General features: G+C 45.8%; 1 long non-coding RNA gene across 1 annotated transcript in view; it reads left to right on the plus strand.

Moving 5' to 3' along the window:
- LOC144785360 (uncharacterized) overlaps nt 1–25,467 on the plus strand; it is a 284,873-nt gene that overhangs the window by 130,075 nt on the left and 129,331 nt on the right. The gene's annotated exons all lie outside the window — the stretch shown is intronic.

Here is a 25,467-nt window from a genome sequence, read left to right on the forward strand (position 1 = left end):
TAAATATGTGTACCTTTGCGTAATTACTTTGTATAAGAAATTGACTGTGCATTTGCTTTGTGTAATAATTTTTAAACTATGTCTATAGATTGTTTTATGATATTTGGTCAATAAATTTGTTTTATATGATATTGCATCACTGAATCATTTGGGCTGTACACTGCCTCACTCAACAGCAAGTCTGTGTTCTTATCAATTCTGTCTTTATATACCTGATTACCTAACAGGACCCTTCAGTTGCCTAGGTATTACTATTTTGAATAATATTGTGCCCTGACCTAGGAACTTGTATCTAGTCGCAGGGGGTCCCTTTCTTATTTACACTTGGTACTAAACTCAGTCAGGTCAATGCAGTCATGCTCAACCTCCCCCTTTGCTTCTACAATTAGTGAATCTGGTAATAGGGTAGCTGGGTTCAATTAGTTACACCGAGTAATGATTACATTTGCTACACCCACAAGAATACTCTCATATTTAGTCAGCCGACTAGGTGTGAGATACTGGGTTTTAGTTCTGGTCAGTAAGATTACAACTGCATGTGGAACATACACAGTTACAGGATGTCCCATAATGATGGATTCGCTCTGTTCAAGACTCATGCAAGTTGCAGCTACCGCTTTCAAACATCCAGGCAATCCAGCAGCTACTGGATCCAAAGTAGCAGAGAAGTATGCTACTGGATGTCTAGTCAAACCATGCTCTTGGGTTAGGACTGACAGTGCACAATTGTCTAGTGTATCACAAAATAGTGCAAATTCTTTCGAATAATCAGGCATTCCTAATGCGGGGGCTGTACATAAACATTCTCGTAATTTAGTAAATGCTGTCATGCTTTCTTCATCCCATTCTACTGGGTCTTTTGCTCCTTTCCTGGTCATTTTTATCAATGGTTTTGCTAGGACTGCAAATCCCACAATCCATTGTCTGCAGTATCCTACAACTCCAAGGAACATTCTGATCTCTTTCTGAGTGTTGGGTAACTGCATGTTTCGAATTATTCTAATTCTTTCTGAAGTAACTCTCCTGATACCTTTCTCTATCTGGTGCCCCAGATATTTTACTGAAGAGGTACAGAACTGTAGTTTGTCAGGTGATACTTTATGTCCTCCTTCACCTAAGTGGTTCAGTAAGGCAATGGTGTCAACAACACAGTCTTTCTGACTTTTAGACGCCACTAAGAGGTCGTCTATATATTGCACCAAAACTGATTCTCAGGGTAAAACCAAGGATTCAAGGCACTTCTTCAGAATCTGATTAAAAATTGAGGGGCTTTCTGTATACCCCTGAGGGACGCGATTCCAGACGAACATGTGACTGTCAAATTCAAATGAGAATAAAAATTTGCTGTCTGGATGCAATGGGATTGAGAAGAATGCGTGACATAAATCAATTGCGGTGAACCACTCAGCATTCCATGGAATTTGATATAAAATCACTGCTGGGTTCGGAACAATAGGACAGCAAGGAACAACGATTTTATTTACCTTTCTTAGGTCCTGCACTACCCTGTACTTCCCACTAGGTTTCTTGATTCCGATTATGGGCGAGTTGCAAGGACTACTCAACACTTCTTGTATGATGTTTGCTTCTAGCAATCTTTTTATTTCAATGGCAACTCCTGCCTTCACTTCTGCACTCATTTTGTATGGTTTAGTATTTGGGTAAACTGCATCTTCCTTTATGGCTATTTTAATTGGGTCTACATTTGCCATTAATCCTACATCCATTCCGGTAAAATCCCATACTTCTGGTTTCACTGTCTGTTGAAGTTCTTCAGGTAAGTCTTGTATTGTCAGTCTTTTAATCTCTGAGTCAGGCCTTATTAACATTAATTTGTATATTCCATCTTCGTCTGGGGTTTGTATCTCGACGCCCTTTGCTGCGCAAAAGATGGTACAGTTCATTTTACACAACAAATCACGTCCCAATAGGTTTACAGGACTGGAATCACGGACAACAAATCTATGCATTTCTTTGAAATTCCCTATTGTAATTTCCATGGGCTCAGTAACTGGGGTACTAATCAATTGATTAGACACGCCCACTACTTGAATCGCTTCTCCCGAGAGGGGTAGGTTTGGAACATCTGCTGTTCTTACAGTAGAGCGGGTAGCACCAGTGTCCAACAGAAAGGTGACGTCATTTCCCTCAACCTTTCCTTCAATGTATGGCCCTGACTGGTCCACCGGCACTCCTCGTCCTCCCCCTCAGGCACCGTCAGTAGGTGTCATCACAAAAAAATGTGTCATTTAACAAGAATAGTGAAACGGCTGCATTTCTATCCTCCTTTCCTCCCCATACCTCGATGTCTTCACCCTGCTGTGCTTTGTCCTTAAATTTTGGTCTAGGTGCACGGGGCAACTGATTCGGTTTTACCTGTTGCTGCTGGGTCTTTCTTGGTTTTTCATTCTGCGTCTGTGGATTTAAATCATTAATTTGGGGGTTACCATTCTGTGCGTATGGACACTCATCTCTCCAGTGCCCTATCTGTCCGCACCCGTGACAGGGGAACTTCTTTTTGGCTTCCTCCCAGCTCATTTTTACTTTAGGCTTCCCTCCACCCCCAGAACCTTGACTTAGGGTATTATTATTCATTTTACTCAACTGCTTTTCCTGCTGTTCAGCTAGTTTTACTTGTGCCCACATCACCTTTTCCTTTAAAGCCTTTCGTTTGTCAGCCATCTCATCCTCGCAATATTTGGCGTACCTTAACACTTCATCAATTTTCTTAGACTGCCAACAGATTTTGTTGTCTTTGATCCATTGGCAAATTTCAGGTCTTAAACCGGTTACAAACCTGTAAATGAAGTGAGTCATGTCCTTCATCTCAATGTTGTCTATGCCGCTGTAAGTTTTGAACACCTGTAACAGTCGTTCATAATAGGAATGCACAGTTTCATCCCTATCCTGGGTAGTTCTATCTATTCGGGTCCAATCAGTTTCCTTTGCAGCCACTTTTCCTTTTAAATGCAACATGACCTGATTGTACTTGTTCATTACATCATCAGAAGGAGCCCCTGTGATGGGGTCCCTTGGGAATTCCTTACTAGGCCAATCAATAGCAATTTTACATTCTGTCCACAAATCTACAGGAACTACAATATCGAAAAACTCATCTAGATCTTTCCATAGGCATTTTTTAACCTTCACAAACCTCTCAACCTGTCGGTACCAATCTACAGGCTTCTCTCGTAATTTAGGGAAGTAGTTTGTAAAGGACACAATATCTTGTCGGGACCATGGAACATGTACATATTTTCCACATGGCACTTCTCGCATAGGATATAATTGCTCTGGCTTGTCAGCTTCCTTCAGAACATACTCAGAAGTCATCTGTTTTGATCTAATTTCCTCCTTTTTCTTTGCCCACCTGGCTTTCCATTTTTCAAAATCTCCCCATTTCTGCAACAGGTTTAACAATTCCCTGATCTGTACCTTTTTCCCGGACACATTCATGTTTTCTAAATCTTTATCCGAGAATTCTGCTCTGTAAGGTTTTTGCAACGCCTTTGATTTTCCAATATCTATTCCCATACTAGCCGCGGTGTCCATTAATTTCTCATGAAACACCCTGGTATTACGGGTGATACTCTTACAGATAAACAGCAGTTCTTCTTCCGAAAAGGTATTTAGTCTATCTAACCCCACATTTCCAGCCATTAGTTCTTCCAATTCTATTCTTAATTTGAAAATATCTAAGGGTTTTGACTGGGGGTTTTGTTTTTCTAATTCTCGACTCAATCTCTCAATTTCATCAGGAGTCACTACTGTGGCACTTCTAGTCCCTGAAGCTGACTCTATCTGTACTTCTCCTAAACTGAAAGGAGTGTTCTTCTTTCTTGCACCCCTTTCTGGTTCTCTTATCGGTAAATCCATTAAGGAAATTTCAGATTCACATTCACTTGTCTGATCATCTACAATTAAGGGCTCTTTTCTCGACTGCACTACAGCTGGGGTAATGATCGGAGTCTTTGGGCTTCCTTGTTTATCCCCATACAAAGGGACAACTGGTCCAATAGTTACTGGGATCGTCAAGGCTTCAGGACTTGTATTTAGTTGGGAGATTTTCTGAATTAATTCTGTTTTCTGTTTAGCTATAGCCTCTCGCTCTCTTTCCTGCAATACCCTTTCCAGGGAGTTCTCATGCAATACCTGCGGAGTCAAAGTTGGGGCATAACTTGGGGCAGTAGGATGCGTCATACTCGGTCCTTCACCGTAATTAGGTTTTGAGATTGGATTTCCTGTGCTTAAGGGTTTTGTCTCCTCCTCGTAAGGAGGCTTCGGACAGAAGTCTCTCTCACCTGAGTATCTTGATTCTTCGCTATAAGGGGGTCTCAGACAGGTATCTCTGGCACCTATGGGTCTTGAACCCTCATTATAAGGAGGTGGGTTTTTCATGAATATTTCCTCCAAATAATCATCATCTGAATCCCCACTGTTCACTAAATGTCTTGTTTTCTCTGTCCTTTTTTCTCCCATGGGTTCTCCTAATGCCATCATAGGGTACAATCCTTCTACTATCATGTTCTGTCTCCATTGTTTCATCTTTTTCTCTTTAGCTTCTCTATGCATTTTCGGGTACCATTTACTTATTCCCTTGTCAATTCTAGGTCTGTCTCGTTCAAAGGCCTCTATCTCCCATTCCTCTAAAGCTTCATATTGCATTAGTCTAGGTCTGGGATGTAAATCATTCATCCGGGTTCTCAAATTGAACAGAATCTGACTATTAAAAGTACCATCTAGCGGAAATGCCAAAATTCCATCATTTTTTGTATATTCCACCCAATTTTCCAACCATACACAAGTATGGTACCCTTTATCAAACATCATGAAAGATGCGGGAGTATTAGGAGGTGGAATGACAACTCCTTCTCTAGTTTTAATAGACTTGTCCTTTTTAAAATAATTCTTTACCTTGTCTACTAATGTCATTTTTCTCTTGATTCCGTACATATTGTAAGGTCTGCCTTTTAGCATCTGTTCTTTAGCAAATCCTAAATATTTTGGATCAGGTAAAAATTCTGGATACCACATATACTTTTCCGCAATTTCTCTCTGACCAATGGGTGCGAGGCCTTTTTCGCGAGACAAGTTCTCACGCTTCTGTGCTCACCCCTACTTCACAATTCCTCCTCAACTACACGCCCGCCGTCTCGACCAATACCAGCGCGGCACTGAGTGACGTCAGCGCAGCTTCGCGACTGACTCCCTCTTTCACAAGGTAAGAAACGCTACGATTTCTACCCTTTAAAGTGCAAGTGCTCAATTTAATTAACAACGTAAACACATTCGCCACTGTACTCGAGTGTCTAGAAAGGAAAGATTTGTTTTTCTGCAAGTAAACCTCTTCGGTCTACTTTTCATACATTACGGATAGATCTCTTCTGCCTACCCTTCACTCAAGCATTAGAGAACCTGCTACTTCTTTGACTCATCCACTCTGTCCAGGATATATACTAAGTCTAAAGTTTCACTAGCGAACCCTTTTGCTATCACCCAAGCTCCGATGAACCTACTACTCCTTTCTTGTGTGACCCTTACTGGGTTATATCACAACTGAAGTTTCATTAGCGAACTCGTTGCTATCATTTATTCAGCTTTTCATACTGAAACCCTAATTAGCGCTTCCAGTTCTGCTTAACCATGCACTAATTTTCCTCGAGCCACTGACCTCACTATGGAGTGGATTCTCCTCACCACCCGCTTATTCAATTCCCCGGGGATTCCAGACAAACATATAACAATTTACTAACGAGTTTTGTTAGAACATATATCAATATAGCAGCAAGAAAAACAATTTAAAACATTTCATAGCAATTTCAAAGCAAGTTCAAAACAGTACGATTGATCAATCTTTTAGCAGCAAAATGAGTTTTAGAAGCATATAACCTACCTATCTTAACTAGTCCTACCTAATTTCGACTAGTCCCTAACCATAGCTCTGCTACCAGAAAAATACTGATAGAGCGCGCAGGTCACCTAACCAACAATTTTACTATATAATTATCGGGCCCATATATTTCAATTTACCATATTCATTGATCAGGTGACCTTACACTCTACTACCAGTATCCCTTGTTCTTTCCTATTTATTCCTACTGTACCCGACTTACCAATCCACCGTTACGGGTACCTACGATCACAATGGATCAGGGAGCTAGCTGTTGAAGAAAAGCAGACACCAAATACACTTTTCATTTATTATATTATACTCGTATAATAACCACAAACTCAAGAAGTTTTAAAGACCTTTATCTAGTTTTCATCAAGTTCTGAAAACATTAGGTTTACAGCAATTAAACTATCAATAACCAAAATTACAAAGAGCACATATCCATAGAGGAAATAAATCAAGCCAACCATTTATGATATAAAGGAAGGTAAAACAGGAAACAACTAATATAGGTTTCAGAGTTTAGACTCAGTATGTTGTCTAAAGGGCGGGAAGAATAAGGAACATACTAGAATTTCTCAGTGAAATATTTCCCCATGAAGAGGAACTATAGGTAAAGTGAGAATAGACCATACTAATAAAACGGTGCAATTACTTGAATCGACTAAAGGATGGGTAAAGATAAGGAACATCTATATATTGTATGAGTAGTATTTAGAACAGTACTTATAGGATGGGGAAAGATTGGAACATGCTAGTACAACAACTACAATGAAGGACTTCAACAATTGTCAGCAACGGGAGGGTAGGAAAAGGAACAATATGCAAGTACGATTATATTCAAAGCAAGAAATGGAGACTGCAAAATAGATGGGTTCCCTCAGACCTATATTTACCTAGAACGGTGTGAAGACCAACCCTGGCCACGGGTCAGTTAAGGACAGGAGGAACCTCAAGGAAGGGCAGTCGCCAGTAGGCCAGCAGGTGCAGAATGGACACCCCAGGACAGGACAGGAAGACCAGATTAGGATCAGGACAGGACCACCAAGGTAAGACCAGGACCCGCAGTTCGGAAGCAACGCCTGCGCTCCACCCTCTCTGCAGCTATCAGTCAGAACCCTGATTGGGTTATCGAATTCCCCAGCAAAGTGCTCCACCAGCACTTAAGGTTTCCAAAACCCCGCTTGAGTATTTGGAAATTACGGACAGAGTGCTCCGCAGCTCTCTGTATCAGTCACCTATTGAGTGAGTTGGGTCAGTGACAGGTCAGCTATTCGGACAAGTCGGAACATTTCTCTAGCTAAACCTAGGCTAGTTATACTGTTTTCGGGTCAGTGTACCACCCCCCAAATGTTGCAAGTGTCAGAATCCCCAATTTCGATTGGTCCTCAAGTAGGATAGGTCAACACACCAACCACATTTCATTTCTACAAGACTCAATTTGCATACTCTGGGACTGCCTATTGAATTTGGGGTTCCCATGACCTAAGTTTCTACATTACAATAGCGCATCTATGAATTATGATACATTGGGAACAGTTCAGCTTCTTCTGCTAGGCGAAGGTGCATCTTCCCAGGCACATCTTGGCTGGGACTTCGGGTTGGCACAGTTTCAATGCCACTGGCAGAAGACGGTCATGCGCAGAAAGGCTGTTCAATATGGAATCACGAGTGTTCCTCGGGCCCCAAATAATACGATATATGAAAAGTAAGCGAAAACAATTTAGAAATACAGAAAAAATGAATACACTGTATACCATGAATAGCTACTCTATACCCCTTACTTTATAATAACTATAGCATTAGGGTAAATGCGGAACAAACAACTTTGCAAAAGCAGCTTTGCAAGCACGGAGCATATGAGGAAACAAAGCGGCCATTTTTTGTTGTATTGCGCATGAGCAAACATTTCCCACCAGAACTGCGAGTACGTCACGTCACGTGAGTGTGATCAACGCATGCGCAGACTAAATTCCCGCGAAGCAGCGGCCATTTTAATGACAAGCGTTGTTAAGGTTAATACACACATATGCAAGCGTCTCTGGGACACCCAAAATGTCAGAATAACGGGGAAATTAGTAAAACAAACATGTTGGATTAATCTATTATAGTTATTCGAGGTTCATGAGTACAAACAAGTCGCGTAACGTGCGAATCCTTGCTCCATCACCCCTGGGGGGTAATTTTTAAATAAACATACCGGGTTTTTAAAAAAACTTTTTGGGCCTTGGGGGTCCTTGTGGGACCCCATGAGCAGGCCTAGGGGGTCAGGGTGCTTCTACCCTACCCCCTTTTTTGTGTTTTACACGTTTGTTTTTCTGCTTTCTTGTGCCTCGGTCTACCGAGCACAAGATGGCTGCCAACACTTCCTGGTTTGAAGTGTTGAAAGCCAATGAGCATGCAGCTCGTGCTCGAGAAGTTTTAGAACTCAAAAAGTAGGCAGGGTAGAAGCACCCTGACCCCCTTGGCCTGCTCAGGGGTTCCCACATGGACCTCCAAGGCAAAAAAAAACATTTTTTTTTTGGGGGGGGGGGGGGAATCGCGGGGTGCACGCACCCTACGATTTTTCGAATTTTTCGAATTTTTATTTTTATTTTTGAGCAGGCCTAGGGGGTCAGGGTGCTTCTACCCTTTTTTTTATGCTTTCCTGTGCCTCAGTCTACTGAGGCACAAGATGGCTCCCATCAATTTCTGTTTTGGAGTGTTGACAGACAGTGGCAGCAAATCAGCATGAAGCTCGTGCACGGCAAGGTGCGCGCACGGTGCGCGCTTATAGATATATAATTGATTTTAACTTTAATTTTCTCAGCAACTACTGGAGGGATTTACCAAACGCGTGATCTGCCTACCAGACCCTACCATTTTCCCAAATTTGGTGTAATTCCGTTCAGCGGTTCGGGCTGTAGCCGTGTCTAATCGTCCTATGGAAATTAACATGAGGAAAACACGTTTTGGGACCCCCCTTTTTTCTCGGCCCCCGCTTGAAGAATCTTCGCGAGACTTTCAGGGAAAAAGTGGAGCGGAGCGGGCCATCTTCTTTGAGAAATTCGCAGAGATTCATCAACCGGCGCCAAAGTTATTCCCAATAGAATGTTGCGGATTTCCTATGGAAACTAGGTCCTAACTATAACTACCTACTGGCGACCGCCAGTAGGTAATATATATATATATATATATATATATAATGCGATGCAGTGCGTGCAACAACAAAAAAGGAGGAGCTTCGCGCACATCCGAGATGGCCGCGTGAGCACAGGGCTCCTGAGACCCTCGCCGCCTCCCGCATCTATCCTGAATAATATCCTGATTCCGAAGATAGGTTATTGATGACGCAGCCAAGCTGATATACTACCTGATATACTAGCTGCTTTCAGGGATTGATTTGGACTTCGGGTTCCTGAGCTATGACATCCTGCACTTTTGCGGCCTACCCCGTGGAGACACCTGGGCCTTGAGTTACAGCTGTGCCCGGGCAGTAATTCAACAACAACGGCTAAAGGGGTCCAGACCACGGCCTGAATTGTCTTTCAGTTTCGTTTTTGCTGTCTGGCGTTACTCCCCTTTGAGACAGACACTGGGCGAGCTGGCTCCGTGCTCATTACATAGGCCTGGTGTCAGCGAGTGCTTGGCTGTGGAACTATATTGGCCTTTATCTGCCTTTGGTGATCTCGTGGGTGAATTCTGAGGAGCCATTTGGACCAGATCCCAGGCGCCCCTCCGGGGCACCCAGCCAGCCATGACAGGCAAGCCAGAGGGTGACAAACGGAAAGTCAAGACCACCTTCCGGGGAGGCGCAACCCAAACGAATGTTATGGATCGTTACACCCATCCTAAAGGATCTCCCGGTGGCACACCAAGGGTCCGGGAAGAGGCGACTGATGACCCTACTGTGTCAGTGGATTTAACGTTGCAAGACGTCATGGGCGCCATTGCTGGCATCAAGACATCTATCGGCCAGCAATATGAGGCCCTGGCCCTGAAGCTAGACACAGTGGCCATCGACCTTAATCTTATCAGAACAGATTTGGCGAAGACTAATGAGAAGGTAAAATCTCTAGATCTGAAGACCTCCAGCCTCACGACGGACATGTCCGACTTGCAAACGGAAGTACGTAACTTGAGATCCGCCAACGATTTCTTTGCTCGTCGGCTGGAGGATTTTGAGGGCCGTGCAAGGCGCAATAACGTGCGTATTATTGGGGTCCTGGAGGATTCTGGATCACTGACCACTGATCTTCGTGTCGAAGACCTCATCCTCAATCACCTCACCCCCAAGGGACTGAGTAAGTTCTTTGCTGTGGAACGTGCGCACAGAGTGCCGGGGGGTCAAGCGAAGCCAGGTTTCCCCCCGCGGCCGATCATCGCCAGAATTTTTTACTTCAGAGACCGCAATGCCATTTTGCAGGCTGCGCGGACGGGCGGTCCTACGCAGTTTGAGAACACCACGGTGAACTTCTATCCGGATTTTTCCCAGTCCGTCCAGAAGCAAAGAATGGGATCTCAGGGGGTGAAGAGGTGTCTCAGAGATATGGACTTAAAGTATGCGATGCTGTTCCCGGCCCGGCTGCATGTGGAATATGAGGATCGGACACTCTTTTTTGATCGCCTGGAGGGGGTGAGCGACTGGCTGGATACGTTGCCCAACCGTCGTGATCGCAAGGAACAATCAGGTAGTGCTGAAGGAGGACTATTGGAACAAGAATGAACAATGGAGCCCGAATCCCGGACACTGAACACGATAGGCGACTGTGGCTCGCTAATTTCTGTGATCGTCTGCTTTTAAGCACATACCCGGAGGCGGCGGGGAAAGTGGGACCCTTTCCTCCTCTGGGTTTCTTTGTGTAGATTAGTTTTTTGCTAGGGCGACAGGCACACTGCAAGTTGGGGTGGCTTTTGAGTCTCTGCAGGGGTGCAGGGTGGGGGGAGTTGCGCTGGGGTATTATTGAGGTGAGGGGGGAAGTATGTTGGGAGTGTTTCCTTTTCCTTTTTCTTCAAGGCAACAAACTGTTACAACTTTGGACTTTGGTGTGCTGCTTGCTATGAGGTGGGAGATCGTCGCGGGTTCGGATGGGGGGTAGGGGGCTGAAACTACTGTGCTGGAATGTGAATGGGTTGGGAGACTGGATAAAGAGGGGGGTAGTCTTGCAGATGTTGCGACGCCTCTCCCCTGATGTCGTGCTACTACAAGAGACTCATTTGATTGGGAACGCTTGTTACGCTCTGAACAGGCGGGGATATCGTCTCGCTGCTCACTCTGGGTTCACCTCTAGTTCTAGAGGGGTGGGTATCTTGGTCAGGACTTCTCTTCACCTAGAAATCGATGACATAGCTCTAGACGCTAGGGGGCGTTATGTTGCACTCACAGGCAGGTGGGAGGGGAAAATTATCTCATTGATATCGGTGTACGTCCCACCTGGCTTACAAACCACTACTTTCGCAGACTTGGGACGAGTAGTTTTGGGTCTCCTGAATGGTATCCTGATCCTGGGTTGTGACTTTTATTCAGTTGTCTCCAGAAGGGAGGATCACTATCCCCCCAGAGATCTCACGAGTGCACAATCTTGGTTGGGTGACTTTTTGGAGGCATTGGGGCTCGTGGATTGTTGGAGATTGATGCATCCAGAACAGGCACAGTACACCTTCCAATCAGGCGCACATGGTAGTCTTTCTAGATTGGATTATATTCTGATACCGCCGGCCCAGTCTTCATCAATTGGGGAGGTTAGACATCTAGCTAGAGGCATATCGGACCACTCCCCTATATGGTTTCAGATGCATATGAATACAGGCGCTGATGGGAGGGTGGCCCCGATTAACCCATGGTACCTTCACAACCCCAAAACCCGTACTGAACTGATTAAATCATTGGATCTGTACTTTGCAGAAAATGTAGGGTCTGTCTCTTCACCTGTCTCACTGTGGCAAGCGTTTAAGACGGTCATCCGGGGACAAGCATTGTCGTTAATTGGGTGCGCAAAGAAAAGTAGGAATGAGGCAGTAGTCCGTCTTGAGACTGAAATTACTGAGTTGGAGAGTGCCTTGGAGCGGAATGTTACCCGAGATACGCTTCACGTCCTTAGTCTCAAGCAACTCGACTACAAGAATTTGGTCACTGACACAGCTAAGATGATGTGTAGGGAACAGCAGGGACGACTGTATGATGTGGGTGATAAGGCAGGGAAATTGATTGCGTGGCTGGATAGAAAGGACAGGGCAAGCCGTGTGATTCCAGTGATTGAGAGACCTGATGGCACCCGAGTGACTGATCCGGTTGACATTGTTGAATGCTTTGCTGATTATTTTCGAAAGGTGTATTCTCCGGCATCTGATAGGCCCGAGGAGGATTCTCATTTGTTGCTCAGAGATATTGCGTTGCCTTGTTTGTCAGAGTCCGATAGGGACTGGTTAGACGCTGCACCTTCAGTTGATGAGGTAGCTCTCGCTATGCGCTCTATTCGCTCCGGAAAGGCTCTGGGCCCTAACGGTCTTCCCATCGAACTTTATAGGCTGCGCCTTGACACGCTAGCGCCGTATCTCCGTGATATGTTTTTGGCGGCGCGGGAAACTGGCTCCCTTCCTCGTGATCAGCGTCTTGCGACCATTGTGATGATCCATAAGGAAGGGAAGCCACGTGACCGCTGTGCGTCCTATAGGCCTATCTCGCTCCTAAATGCTGAACCTAAGATTCTTGCCAAGCTGCTTGCAAACCGCCTGATAAAAGTAGTCAGTGAGCTGATCCATCCGGATCAGTCGGGCTTCATCCCAAATCGTAACACAGCATTGAATTTGCGGCGCTTACATGCTGTTCTCGCGAGGGCGACGTCACTGCGTGAACCGGCCATCTTGGCGTCCTTAGATGCCACGATGGCCTTTGATACCATCGAATGGCCGTATCTTTGGGCTGCACTTGCAAAATTTGGTTTTGGCGCTGGATTTATTAGTTGGGTAAAACTTCTGTATGAGACGCCACTGGCACAGGTTGTGGTAAATGGCCGGGTCTTCGGACCCTTTGTCCTTGGGAGAGGCACACGGCAAGGTTGCCCCCTGTCTCTGCTTCTCTTTGCCCTTGCTTTGGAACCTCTTGCTGCCTGGATACGGTGGGAGCCCTCGATGAGAGGCATACACTGGACTCCGGACTTTGAGGACTGCATATCGCTCTATGCGGACGATATTTTGCTGTACATCACGTCGCCTCAAAAATCGTTAAATGTATTGTTCGACGTGCTTAACTCGTTCCGGAAAAACTCCGGCCTCATCATTAACTGGACTAAGTCCCACAAATACGTGCTCCCTGGTGGCGTTCCTCTCCTGCCGCGTGGATGTCCTATCCAGGTGACGCAGTCCGGTTTCAAGTATCTGGGAGTTTTTACATCATTGGACCCTGCGGTCCGCTACGAGCGTAATTTACTTCCTCCGCTTCAACGTTTACGATCGGACATAGTGAGTTGGCGTAAATTGCCGTTGTCCCCGCTAGGGCGTGCAGCTCCCTTTAAAATGATGTCCTTGCCGCGGTTTTTATATGCACTCCAGAACACATTTGATGTAATTCCGGCGAGGTACTTCCGAGAGGTAGAGTCTTTACAGAGGCAATTGCTATGGGGCGGACATTCGCGTATCGCTCTTCCAAAGTTAACTCTTCCCTGGTATGACGGCGGTATAGCACTTCCGGATATTAGGCGGTATTATTGGGCTTCTCAGCTTGCTGCAATTAACCATGGTATGTATGGCCCGGCATTGAATCCAGCATTTGAAATGGATAGATGGCTGTTACCGGGGGGAGATTATAACAGGGCGCTCTATTCTGGACCCTCTCGTTTACAGCTTTCGGGACCCACCGAGATAGCCGTGCGTGTGTGGCATAGTGCAACTGCGGCCATGGGCTGGAGAGATCGATTAACCCGCGCGACTCCGCTTTATGCCTCTGCGAGACTGGGTTGCCTGTGGAGAACGAAAGGATTCGAGAAGTGGGATAGGATTGGTATCAGTAAAGTGCGTGATCTCTGGGTTAAGGGCCGGATAAAGACTTTTGCAGAACTACAGACGGAATACAAACTGGGTGATAGGGAATTCTTCCGCTATGCTCAAGTTCGCCATGCGTTGAATTCAGTTTTCCCCGTGGGTAGCGACATTCCGGAATCCACCCCCCTCGAAGATCGTATATTAGATTTATTTATTTTTATTTAGTGTGTCTTATATAGCGCGCGGCTACCCCAATGGGGTGTCCCGGCGCTTCAGAGAGTGTAACAATCCTACTCCTTTAGGGATTCAGCAAAAAAGGAAGGTCTTAAGTGCCTTACGAAAGGAGGGCTCTTCAGGAATCACCCTGATGGCAAGAGGGAGTTTATTCTAGAGAGTGGCAGCACAGACCTGGAAGGTTTTCCCTCCAGAGCGAGCCTTCTTAAATCTGGGAGAGATGAGAACGTTTTTTGTGTCAGAGCGGAGAGCTCTAACATTTTTGTATGGGCGCACACAAGAAGTCAGATAGGCAGAACCTTGTCCTTTCAAGGCCCTATGGGTCAGAATGAGGGCTTTGAATTCGACTTTCTTCTGGATTGGTAGCCAGTGAAGAGAGTGGCGGTGAGAGGAAATACGCTCTCTTAAGGAGATGCCAGATACTAGACGGACCGCTGAATTTTGAACTGTCTGTAGTCGATGGCATAGACCTACAGACAGCCCAGTGTACAGACCGTTGGCATAATCCAAGTGGGAGGTGATCAGTGCTTGGACTATAGCTCTCCTGGTGTTGTTGGGGAGGAAATTGATTTTTTTTTCCATCCTAATTTTGGAGAAGCAAGCCGATGCTACTGTCTGGACTTGGTTGTGTAAAGAGAGATTGGGGTCCCATCTAATACCCAGGTTTTTTACAGATTGTTTAGGCAGAGGGGGGGAACTCAGATCATGTGGCCACCAAAGATGGGGGTCCAAGGGAGATGGCTGATGGAAAAAAAGGACCTCATTTTTTCCTGCGTTAAGACGAAGGCAATTACTGTCCATCCAACATGATATTTTACGCAGGCAGTCTTTTAAAGGATCAAAAGCCGACTGGGAGGGTTTGTCGTATGCGAACAAAAGTTGAATATCGTCCGCATACGAAGTGGCTTTAATTCCGGCCTGGGCGATCAACTCGGCAAGCGGGAAAAAATAAACATTAAAAAGAAGAGAGCTCAGGGAGGAGCCCTGCGGGACTCCCCACCTGAGTGGGCGACTGGTGGACGTGAACGGGGGGGTGAAGACTGCCTGAGTCCTATTGGACAAAAAGGAAGATAGCCACCTCAAGGCCTGGCCCTGAATCCCCTTAAAGTGGAGACGATCCAACAAGACAGAATGGGGGACGGTGTCGAATGCTGCCGACAAGTCGAGCAGCACCAACACCGCCTTTGAACCTCCGTCAAGTTTCCAGCGAACAGCATCGGCCAACTCAATCATTGCCGATTCCGTGCTGTGGCCATGTCTGAATCCATGTTGTGTGTCATGGAAAGACCCGTTGGATTCGAGGAAATTAGCAAGCTGTTTTTGTGCTAGTTTTTCCAGAACCTTGGCTGGAGCCGGCAACAGAGATATAGGTCTATAATTAGCCGGCTCATTAGGATCAGTGTTAGCTTTTTTCAAGATGGGGACTAGTCGTGCATGTTTCCAAGATTCTGGAAAGATGCCAGTCTGTAGTGAATCGTTCCAAATGCTATTTAGAATGGGGTTGAGAAGAGAGGCCAAGGCTTTATATTGTTTTGCCGGCCATGGGTCGGTAGGCGAACCCGATCTGCATTTAGATAATTCTGCCAGCGAGTGATCAAGGGGATTTCTTCAAAGTTGGAGAAGATTTTAGAAGATACTGAATCGGAGGGAATGATAGAAATAGCCTTATTGAGGGTATCTGGGTGATTTTTATCGGGAAATGAGTCATAAATGGAGATGATTTTGTCCTCAAAAAAGTCAGATAGATGATTACAAAATGATTGAGAAACAGGGGACTGGCGTTTGAGGGCCAAAGGATCGGTGAATGATCTTACCGTCTGAAAGATCTCCCTGGCAGAACCATGGGCTTTGCTAATTTTATCCTCAAGATGTATTCTTTTATGATCTATAATCATTTTCCTGTACTTCTTTAGAGCCAATTTATATTCTGCTTTACTGGCGGGAGAGTATGAGAGTCTCCAACGCCTTTCCAAAAGTTTGCAGGCCGATTTGTATTTACGTAGTTCTTCTGAGAACCATGGTGTGGAGGGGGCCGAACGGAAGGTTTTGATTGGCTTGATGGGGGCAATTGCATCAATGGCTGAGGAGATCCAACTATTAAAATTATTTAGCCTAGACTCTAGATCGGCTGCCCCCTTCGGGGCTGTATTACCCAGCTGAGCGCCCAGACTCACTGGCGAGATAATACTCCAATTGCGCCCAAGGGTTTTGGCCTGGACACAAGGACGTTTTTGGTGGGATAGGCACAAAGAAAACGGAATAAAGAAATGATCAGACCAAATCACGGGGTACAAGTTACCAATGATTAAGTCTGGGAGATTGGAGCAGATAAGATTGAGAGTGTGACCCGCCTTATGGGTGGGGCCACAGATCCGCTGTTCCAAACCGCCGTCAAGAAGTGTGGAGAGAAAGTTGGAGCTATGCAAATCCGAAGCATCCTCCGCATGGAGATTAAGGTCTCCAAGTAAGGTAAAATTTGCGTAACGCAAACTAGCCTGGAGAATATAGTCCAGGAATTCCGGTAATGCTGAGATCTTGGACTAAGGGGGCCGATAGACAAGCAGGCCTGACAGAGTCACGTTAGCCGGAAAGTGGATACAAAAAGGGAGGGCTTCAATAGAGTCAATTTGAGTGTAGGGAAATGAGGAAATGGTCCAAGTAGATCTAAAAATAATGGCAATGCCACCGCCGTGGGCACAACTCTTCCTATTCTCACAGTAAATATTGTAGCCCGCAGGGATGGCTAGGGCTAAGGCAGGGTTGGAATCTTCGCTGAGCCATGTTTCCGTCAAGAAAAGAATGTCCCAGTTATTGTCAGTTAGGGATAGGGCAATATCCAGGGAGTGCTTTACTAAAGAGCGACAGTTAATAAGGCCTGCTTTTATCTTAATGTTTTTATTAGCTGATAGGATCTGCTTAATATTCGTGCGAAAGGGGCAGCGTAATTCCAGTTTATCTTCTGCCTGATCAAAATGGCAAGGCGTACACGGAAAGCCAGATGAAATCAAATACAAAGGGAGGGAATGTGTAAGCGTACAGGTAGATGGTTGCAAATTAAGTAGTGTATTTCTATCATACCTATGGATAGGGAGACCCACATAGTCTGTAGCCCTAGCCGCGGTCTGGTCGCGGACGGGCGCAGACGGGCAGGACTCTGGCACGACTGCGGCGCAGGTCCGACGCGTCCGCTGGCCACGTCCGCTGCGCGGAGCCATGCCCGTCCCCTTTTCAAGCGCGACTAGAGCACGTCAGAGCACCAGAAACCACCCAATATGTCTGCCGTGCAAATAAAACCCTGGACCAACTCGTCAGCGTCTATGCTCGGCTGCGAGTGGCCCAGGCAGTAGTGAGGGGAGAGAAAAGCTAAAAAGGCTTATTAAATCAAGCCAGCAATTTTACAAAGGTATTTTTAAAATAACAGTTTCACGAAAAAACACGAACAGAACCTCCCGGCTTCCGCCTCAGGAGGGATACAATACACACTGCTGATTAGGCGCAGGGCTCTGGGAAACCCCTTTTAAGCGCGACAGGAGCGCGTCAGAGCACCAGAAACCACCCAATATGTCTGCCGTGCAAATAAAACCCGGGACCAACTCGTCAGCGTCTATGCTCGGCTGCGAGTGGCCCAGGCAGTAGTGAGGGGAGAGAAAGGCTAAAAAGGCTTATTAAATCAAGCCAACAATTTTACAAAGGTATTTTTAAAATAACAGTTTCACGAAAAAACACGAACAGAACCTCCCGGCTTCCGCCTCAGGAGGGATACAATACACACTGCTGAAGTCACGCGCCGGATAGCACTATTTCTCTGATCTACAAGAAGATGATCAATGATCGCTCGAGCTTGCTCAAGCGCCTCAGGGCGACCTGGATTGCGGATGATATTGAATTAGACGACGAGTACTGGCAATCTGCGATCTCCTCACCCAAGGAGGTCGCAATCCCGGCCCGTCTCCGCCTGGTCCAGCTTAAAATCCTTCATCGGATTTATGTTACCGGCCCCCGCTTGATCCGTATGGGCTACTCGATGGATGGCTTGTGTAGGCGTGGTTGTGGTCTGCTTGGTACCTTTCTCCACATAATTTGGGAATTTACTGAGATGGTGCTTTTTTGGAATCGCTTACATGAGGTGATGAATGAAGTAACGGGGGTTGTGATGTTGCCAGAAGCCCGACGATGTTTGCTGAATGTATGGGAGCCGAATGACTATGATGTGTCGCAGATACGATGGACGACCCTTGGTAATATGATTGCTAAGAGAGACATTGCACAGCTTTGGGGTTCCCAGAGGCCCCCCACGGTGACGGCCTGGAAAGAGAACATGGATTGGTGCATGTTTGGAGAGAAGACTGTATATGTGGCGAGAGGCAGACCCAGAAAATGGGGGAATATCTGGAATCAATGGAACTCGTACCGGGGAGATATATGTACACCCCCTCTCACAGAGATCTCTAGTCCCCGCCAGTCTCCCTGACCCGACATTCCTGATGTAGTGTAGCGTATTTTGTTCTTGAATTTGTGTCTCCTATCTCCGGCCCCCGCAACTGTGTAAAACATCTCCTGCATCATGCTACTGTATATCTCCCGTCCTCCTTGAGCATTCGCCCAATTGATGTATTATTATTTTATTGCTTTGTTTGTTTTCTCTGTGTTCCTTTTATATAATAAAAAAGTTAAAAAAAATCTGTTTTATTTATTTATATGTTTACTTACCTGTAAACCTCCATAATCCATAGTTTACTACCCCCCACCCTGCCCCTCCGCCTCCCCACGTCACCACTCGGCAGATAATCCCACTACTGACCGCGGCTGGATATAGGTAAGTATTTGTTTTTAGGTTTCGCCTGGCGATCCGCTGCACAGCAGCGTTCGCGCAGGCGAAATCTTTTGAGAACATATATGTGCCTTTGTCCCGCCTCTCACTTCCATTGGCTAGCTCCATAAATGGAGGCTAGCCATTGGAAGAGAGAGGTGTCAGTCATTTTCCGAGGCGATTCGTGGGCGTTGCGGCGATTTTTTCCCTCTCCGCCCCTTGTAGAACGTCATTGAGGTGGTGGGCAGTTCTTTATTTTTTTTCACGCTATGTTTTGGCCATTTTCAACATGTCTTTTGCAGGGGTGGGTTGCGCGATTTCCGTGTCCTGTCGTCTCTGTACTGTTCTTCGTGTCTGTTGGTTGTCGGGCTGACACTTTGCGCCCCGTACTGTGCGTGGCATCTTGCCGGTACGGTGCGCATCGAAAAGACTGTCCGCTTCAGGAAAACTAACTGTACGCTTGGCAGCTCGCCCGTAACCTGTGCGCACCATTCTGCCCATCTGGACTGTCTTTAAAAAGAATCGTGCGCTCCCACTGTACTCTGCCGGATTATAAACTGTGCACTTCATATTTCCTGGTGAACTGTACACTTCCGCTTCCCCCCTTTGAAAAGACCCGTACGCTTCGATCCTCATTGCGAAGCTGTACACCACGTACGGTTGCTCACGCTAGATGCGTTAGCATTGGTAGGGGCCGTCCATTTCTCACACTAGATGCGCGTGCATTGGTAGGGGCCGTCCATTTCTACTGTTCGGAGCGCACAGGAGCGCTACAAAGCGAACACCCTGCCCCAAACTTGCTAAAAGTAGCAGAAACGCAGGGAAAAGTATTTTTAAATCCCATGCTTTCTCCAGAAGGGACCTTTTAGTGCACTCTGCGGGTGCAGACAGTGCACTTCCTGGCACCTTGTTTGCAGCGGCGGCTACCGATATTCAAGACGACTGCACTTTCATGTCCGCAGACAGTACATACAAAGTGCACTTTCCCATTACACATACTGAACAGGGACTGGAACAAAAAGGCTTCACGTAAGAGTCATTTTTGTTTCATTTATATGCAGCCTGACGCAGTTGCTGGGCTTTCTGTGACTGTATAGTGCACACAATCATATGTTTATTAGGTAGCTCAACTGAAGTGCACCTCGTGCACTTTCACCACATGTGCGAACTTGGTGCCAGTACATACTATTTGTATTTCTCAGTTTTCGTCAAGAAAAGCTACAGAAGTGAGCAAGGCTTGTGCCCCGCCTGGAGAGTTGCCCGAGTGTGAAGGTGAGGTGGTGGCGCTAAGAAAAGGTTCCTGAAATGGCTCTATGTACACACGATGTATGTGTCTGCTGGCACTTTGGAGTTAGGAGTGCAGTTTTTCCTTTTAGGTGTGCATATCAGACTCGTAGGTTACAGTTGATGTTTGTCCTGTACCGTGTATCTTTGTGACGGCACACAGCAGAGGTGTGCCAGTGCAGATGATGGGGATCCGCCCCCTGGTTCCCCTTCCCCTGGCTGTGCTTGCTCCCCTGCAACCTGGCTGTGCTTGCTTCCCTGCCACCTGGCTGTGCTTGCTTCCATGCCCCCTCGCTGTGCTTGCTTCCCTGCCCCCTCGCTGTGCTTGCTTCCCTGCCCCCTCGCTGTGCTTGCTTCCCTGCCCCCTCGCTGTGCTTGCTTCCCTTCCATCTCGCTGTGCTTGCTTCCCTGCCCCCTCGCTGTGCTTGCTTCTCTGCCCCCTCGCTGTGCTTGCTTCTATGCCCCCTCACTGTGCTTGCTTCCCTGCCCCCTCGCTGTGCTTGCTCTCCTGAGTGTGTGTGTGGCTCTGAGTGGGTGTGTGTGGCTCTGGGTGGGTGTGTGTGGCTCTGGGTGGGTGTGTGTGGCTCTGGGTGTGTGTGTGTGTGGCTCTGGGTGTGTGTGTGTGTGGGTGTGGCTCTGGGTGTGTGTGTGGCTCTGGGTGTGTGTGTGTGGCTCTGGGTGTGTGTGTGTGTGTGTGTGTGGCTCTGGGTGTGTGTGTGTGTGTGGCTCTGGGTGTGTGTGTGTGGATCTGTGTGTGTGTGTGTGTGTGTGGCTCTGGGTGTGTGTGTGTGTGTGTGTCTCTGGGTGTGTGTGTGTGTGGCTCTGGGTGTGTGTGTGTGTGGCTCTGGGTGTGTGTGTGTGGCTGGCTCAGGGTGTGTGTGGCTGGCTCTGTGTGTGTGTGTGTGGCTCTGGGTGTGTGGCTCTGGGTGTGTGTGTGTGGTAGTAATTGCTGTCTGCTGAGCTCGTCCGTAGGGTATAATATGTCTCACATTTGCGAGAGATTAAGCTAATGGCAATGTAAATGACAATGCCATTTATTTATCTGTTTTCAAAACCAACACATAAATACAAATTTTGTCATTTACAATGCCAATAGCTCTAACTTTTCCAATGGCGAAACCATTGCATTGTAAATGATTGTTATATTTGTCCCTACCTTTTGCCACTTCATTAAAGTAGCTATTAATACGGAAAATTATTTAAAGTTTTCTATACTTTTTTTTACAATGTACGGACTACTGCCGTCTTTATTAGGTTGTAACACAGTACTTACATTTTCTTTTTTAAATCTATGTCAAAAAATAAAAAAATCCACTGTACTACACTACATTTCACAAATATAGGGTATTGCATTGTATGTTCACTATAATACATATTTAGCTCTTTACAATAAAAGTCCATTGAGTTCCATAGTCATACCTCCAAATAACTGCGCTACTTAAAGTGTTTTAAAAAAATTACATTTGTTAATAATATTATAAATACACTGTAATATTGTGTATTAAGATGTAGTTTTGATAAATATATTTTCTACCTGTAACTTCAGCTGTACTTTGCAGGTACTAGCACACTTCCACATAAATTTGTAAAGAATACATAGAAAATATACATACATTTTACTAATTATTACCACTTAATGAAGGGGTAATAGGTAGAGAACAATAATAAAACCTACTTCTTACCTATATCTAAGGCCCTACCTCAGAACACAGCGAAAGTGTGCTGAAAACTACAGGGCTACCTTTTATGTTTTGTAAATACAACCATTAGCCAATCATGTACCGCCTTGTCATCGTCATGTACCACAGTATACCACAAAGTTACCACAGAATAATGAAGCACAATATATAACTAAGATGTTTCAGGCATATAGCTTTAACCCTGTTTAAACTATTTACACCTACCACTAAACATTACCGTTTACACCCATAATCTATATTCCTGCCACATTACATCTACATTTGTTTACCCACTTTTGTTCTACTTCTGTTTAAACTACCACACCCCACTCTACACCACTCCACTCTATGACACTCCACTCTATGCCACGCTATTGTACCCCATTCCACTCTACATCACTCCACTATATGCCACTCCACTGTACGCTAATACACTCTACAACATTCCATTCTAAGCCTCTCCGCTCTACACCACTCCACTGTAGGCTATTGTACTCGATGCCACTCCATTTGATGACACTCCAGTCTATGCCACTCCACTGTAGGTCCCCCCATTCTTCGCCACCGCACTCTACACTATTCCACTGTACGCAACTCCACTGTAGCCACATTACTCTATGCTATTTCACTCTACTCCACTCTACTGTATGCCACTCCTCTATACGACAGTCCAGTTGATGCACTCCAGTGTATTCCAATTCACTCTACGCTACTCCACTCTACCTATTCCCTTGTACACCACTCCGCACCACTCCACTCAACAATATTCCACCATATGCCATTTCTTTGTACGCCACTACCCCAAACGGTACTCCACTCTGCATGACTCCACTCGACACTGCTTCACTGTAAGCCACCCCACTCTACACCACTAAACTCTGCGCTATTCCACTCTATGCCCCTCCACTTATGCCATGTGATTCTACATTGCACTATACTCTACACCACTCAAACCCACTTTACTCTACAACACTCCACTCCATGCCACCCGTTTTTTGCTACTCCACCCTACGCTATTCCACTGTATGCAACTCTACTATACACCACTCTATTCGATGCTATTCCACTCTACGCCACCCCATACTAAGCCATTCTATTCTGTGCCACTCCCATGTGTGTCACTCCACTCTATGCTATTCCACTGTATGCAACTCCACTCTATAACACTTTACTGTACACTATTCCGCTCAATGCCACTCCACTGTATGGTATTCCACTCTATGCCACTCCACTCTACACCACTCCACTATATGCCACTCTACTGTGGGCTATTTCACCCTATGCCACTCCACTCAATGATATCCCACTGTACAGCACTCCACTGTTCCACACTCAACTCTATCTCACTCCACTCCATACCACTCCACTGTACGCTATTCCACTCTACCCACTCCTCTCTATGCTACTCCCCTGTATGTCACTCCACTGTACGACACTCCAATGTACGCTATTACACTGTACACCACTCCACTTTATGCCGCTCCAGTCGATGGCACTCCAATGTACGCCACTCCACTCTACTCTACTCCACTCTCCACTATTCCACTGCACACCACTCCACTGTATTCCCCTTCACTCTACTCTCCTCCACTGTATGCTACTCCAGTCTACAGCACTCCTCTCTCCACTGCTAAATTCTACGCTATTCCACTCATTACCACTCCACTTACACCACTTCGCTCAATGCTATTACACTGTACGCCACTCCACTCTACTCCACTCCACTCTACTCAACTCCACTGTAAGCAATTCCACTCTCCGCCACTGCACTCACCACCACCCGTTCTTCGTCACTCCAGTCTACGCCATTCCACTGTGTGCCACTCCAATCTACGGAACTATAATATACGCTATTCAACTCTACCGTATGCGTCTCTATTCTACACTATTCCATTCTATGCCACTCCTCTGCACCCCTCCACTCTATGCCACTCCAGTGTATGATGCCACTACACTCTATGCTGCCCCACTCTACACTATTCCACTGTAAGCAACTCCACTCTATGAAACTCCACTCTATGCTATTCCACTCTATTCCACTCCACTGTATGCTATTCCACTGTACATCACTCCACTCTACGTCACTCTACCCTACGACAGTCTACTGTACTTTATTCCACTCTATACCACTCCACTGTGTGCAACTGTACCTACTCCACTGTATCGTACTCCACTGTACCACACTCCACTCTAAGCCACTCCACCTTACACCACTCCACTCTACGGTGTACCACTGTACGCCACACCACAGTGCACCACTCCACTGTACGCAACTACATTCACCACCGCTCCACTCTATGCTATTCCACTGCACACAACTCCACTTTATGCATCTTTACTTTTGCTATTCCACTCTATACCACTCCATTGAACGTCACTCTACTGTACGCTGTTCCACTGCACATCACTGCACTCAACGCCACTTCATTCTACTCCAATTCCCTCTTGGCTATTCCACTCTAGGCAACTCCACTGTGCGCACCTCTAGTCTACATCGCTGTACTGTATGGCACTCCACTCTACACTAATCTAGTGTATGCAACTCCCCTCTCTGCCACCTCACTCTATGCTATTCCACTGTATGCTGTTCTACTGTACGGCACTCCATTGTACACCCCCTCGACTCTACACCACTCTACTCTATGCTATTCCACTGTACAACACTACACTGTACCTCACTCAACTCTACGCCACTCCACTCTATGCCACTCTTCTTTACTACATTCCATTGTATGCCACTTCACTCTACTACTCCACTCTAAACAATTCCGCTCTACACCACTCCACTGTGCACTATTCCACTCTGCACCACTCCACTCTAGCAAGGCTGTGTTCTTGCCCCTTGCCTTTTTTTATTTATTTTTATCAGATCTTTGTCAGCATCTTGATTCTACTAATGCTCATGCCCCAAGTTTGGGAGGAGTAAGTAATTAGTAAGTAATTTCTTTATTGCATGATTAATAAAAATCTTTGCAATTGGTCTAAAAATACATAATGAGCACTTTTGCAAAGCACATAAAAAGGCAAAAGATAAAAGAAAACAATTCATTACGATCACATTAATATAAAAGTGTTTCAAAATTTGCAATATTAATAAATATGAAAGAATAAATATGTACAAATAGAATATTATCCTCTCCTTAAATAGAACAAGTAAAAAAAAAAATTTTTTTTTAAAAACTGAGATTGCTGTGAGACACTGTCAATATATGATTTTTGTTCTTGGAATAATGAGCAAAGAACTCTGTCAAACTTTGGCAGGAGAAAGTACTTTAGCGGTAAGAGTTTTTCACAGATCAGAGTTTTTCCAGTTCTTTACAGGTAAGAGTTTTTTGCGTATCAGAGTCTTTCCCATTCATGGACTAACGGCTGGGTTTAGTGCGGTGTTTGCTAACTTCATAAAGCGAACCAGTCTGCAGGCTAATTGAATGTCTTCCCCCTTAAAGCTTGCCAGCAGTGCCTGTCCGCGGGTTCGCAGACGTCTTTGATTCCAAAGCTGTGTTAATTGACTCCTTCGTTCGTTATCTAGGGCTTTGCAGCTGCATAACAAGTGCAGAACGTCCTCCGTTGGTTCTTCGCAGAGTCTGCACTTTGTGTTGGTATCCGTG

Source organism: Lissotriton helveticus, chromosome 10 (genome assembly GCF_964261635.1).
Source record: "Lissotriton helveticus chromosome 10, aLisHel1.1, whole genome shotgun sequence".
Classification (NCBI taxonomy): domain Eukaryota; kingdom Metazoa; phylum Chordata; class Amphibia; order Caudata; family Salamandridae; genus Lissotriton; species Lissotriton helveticus.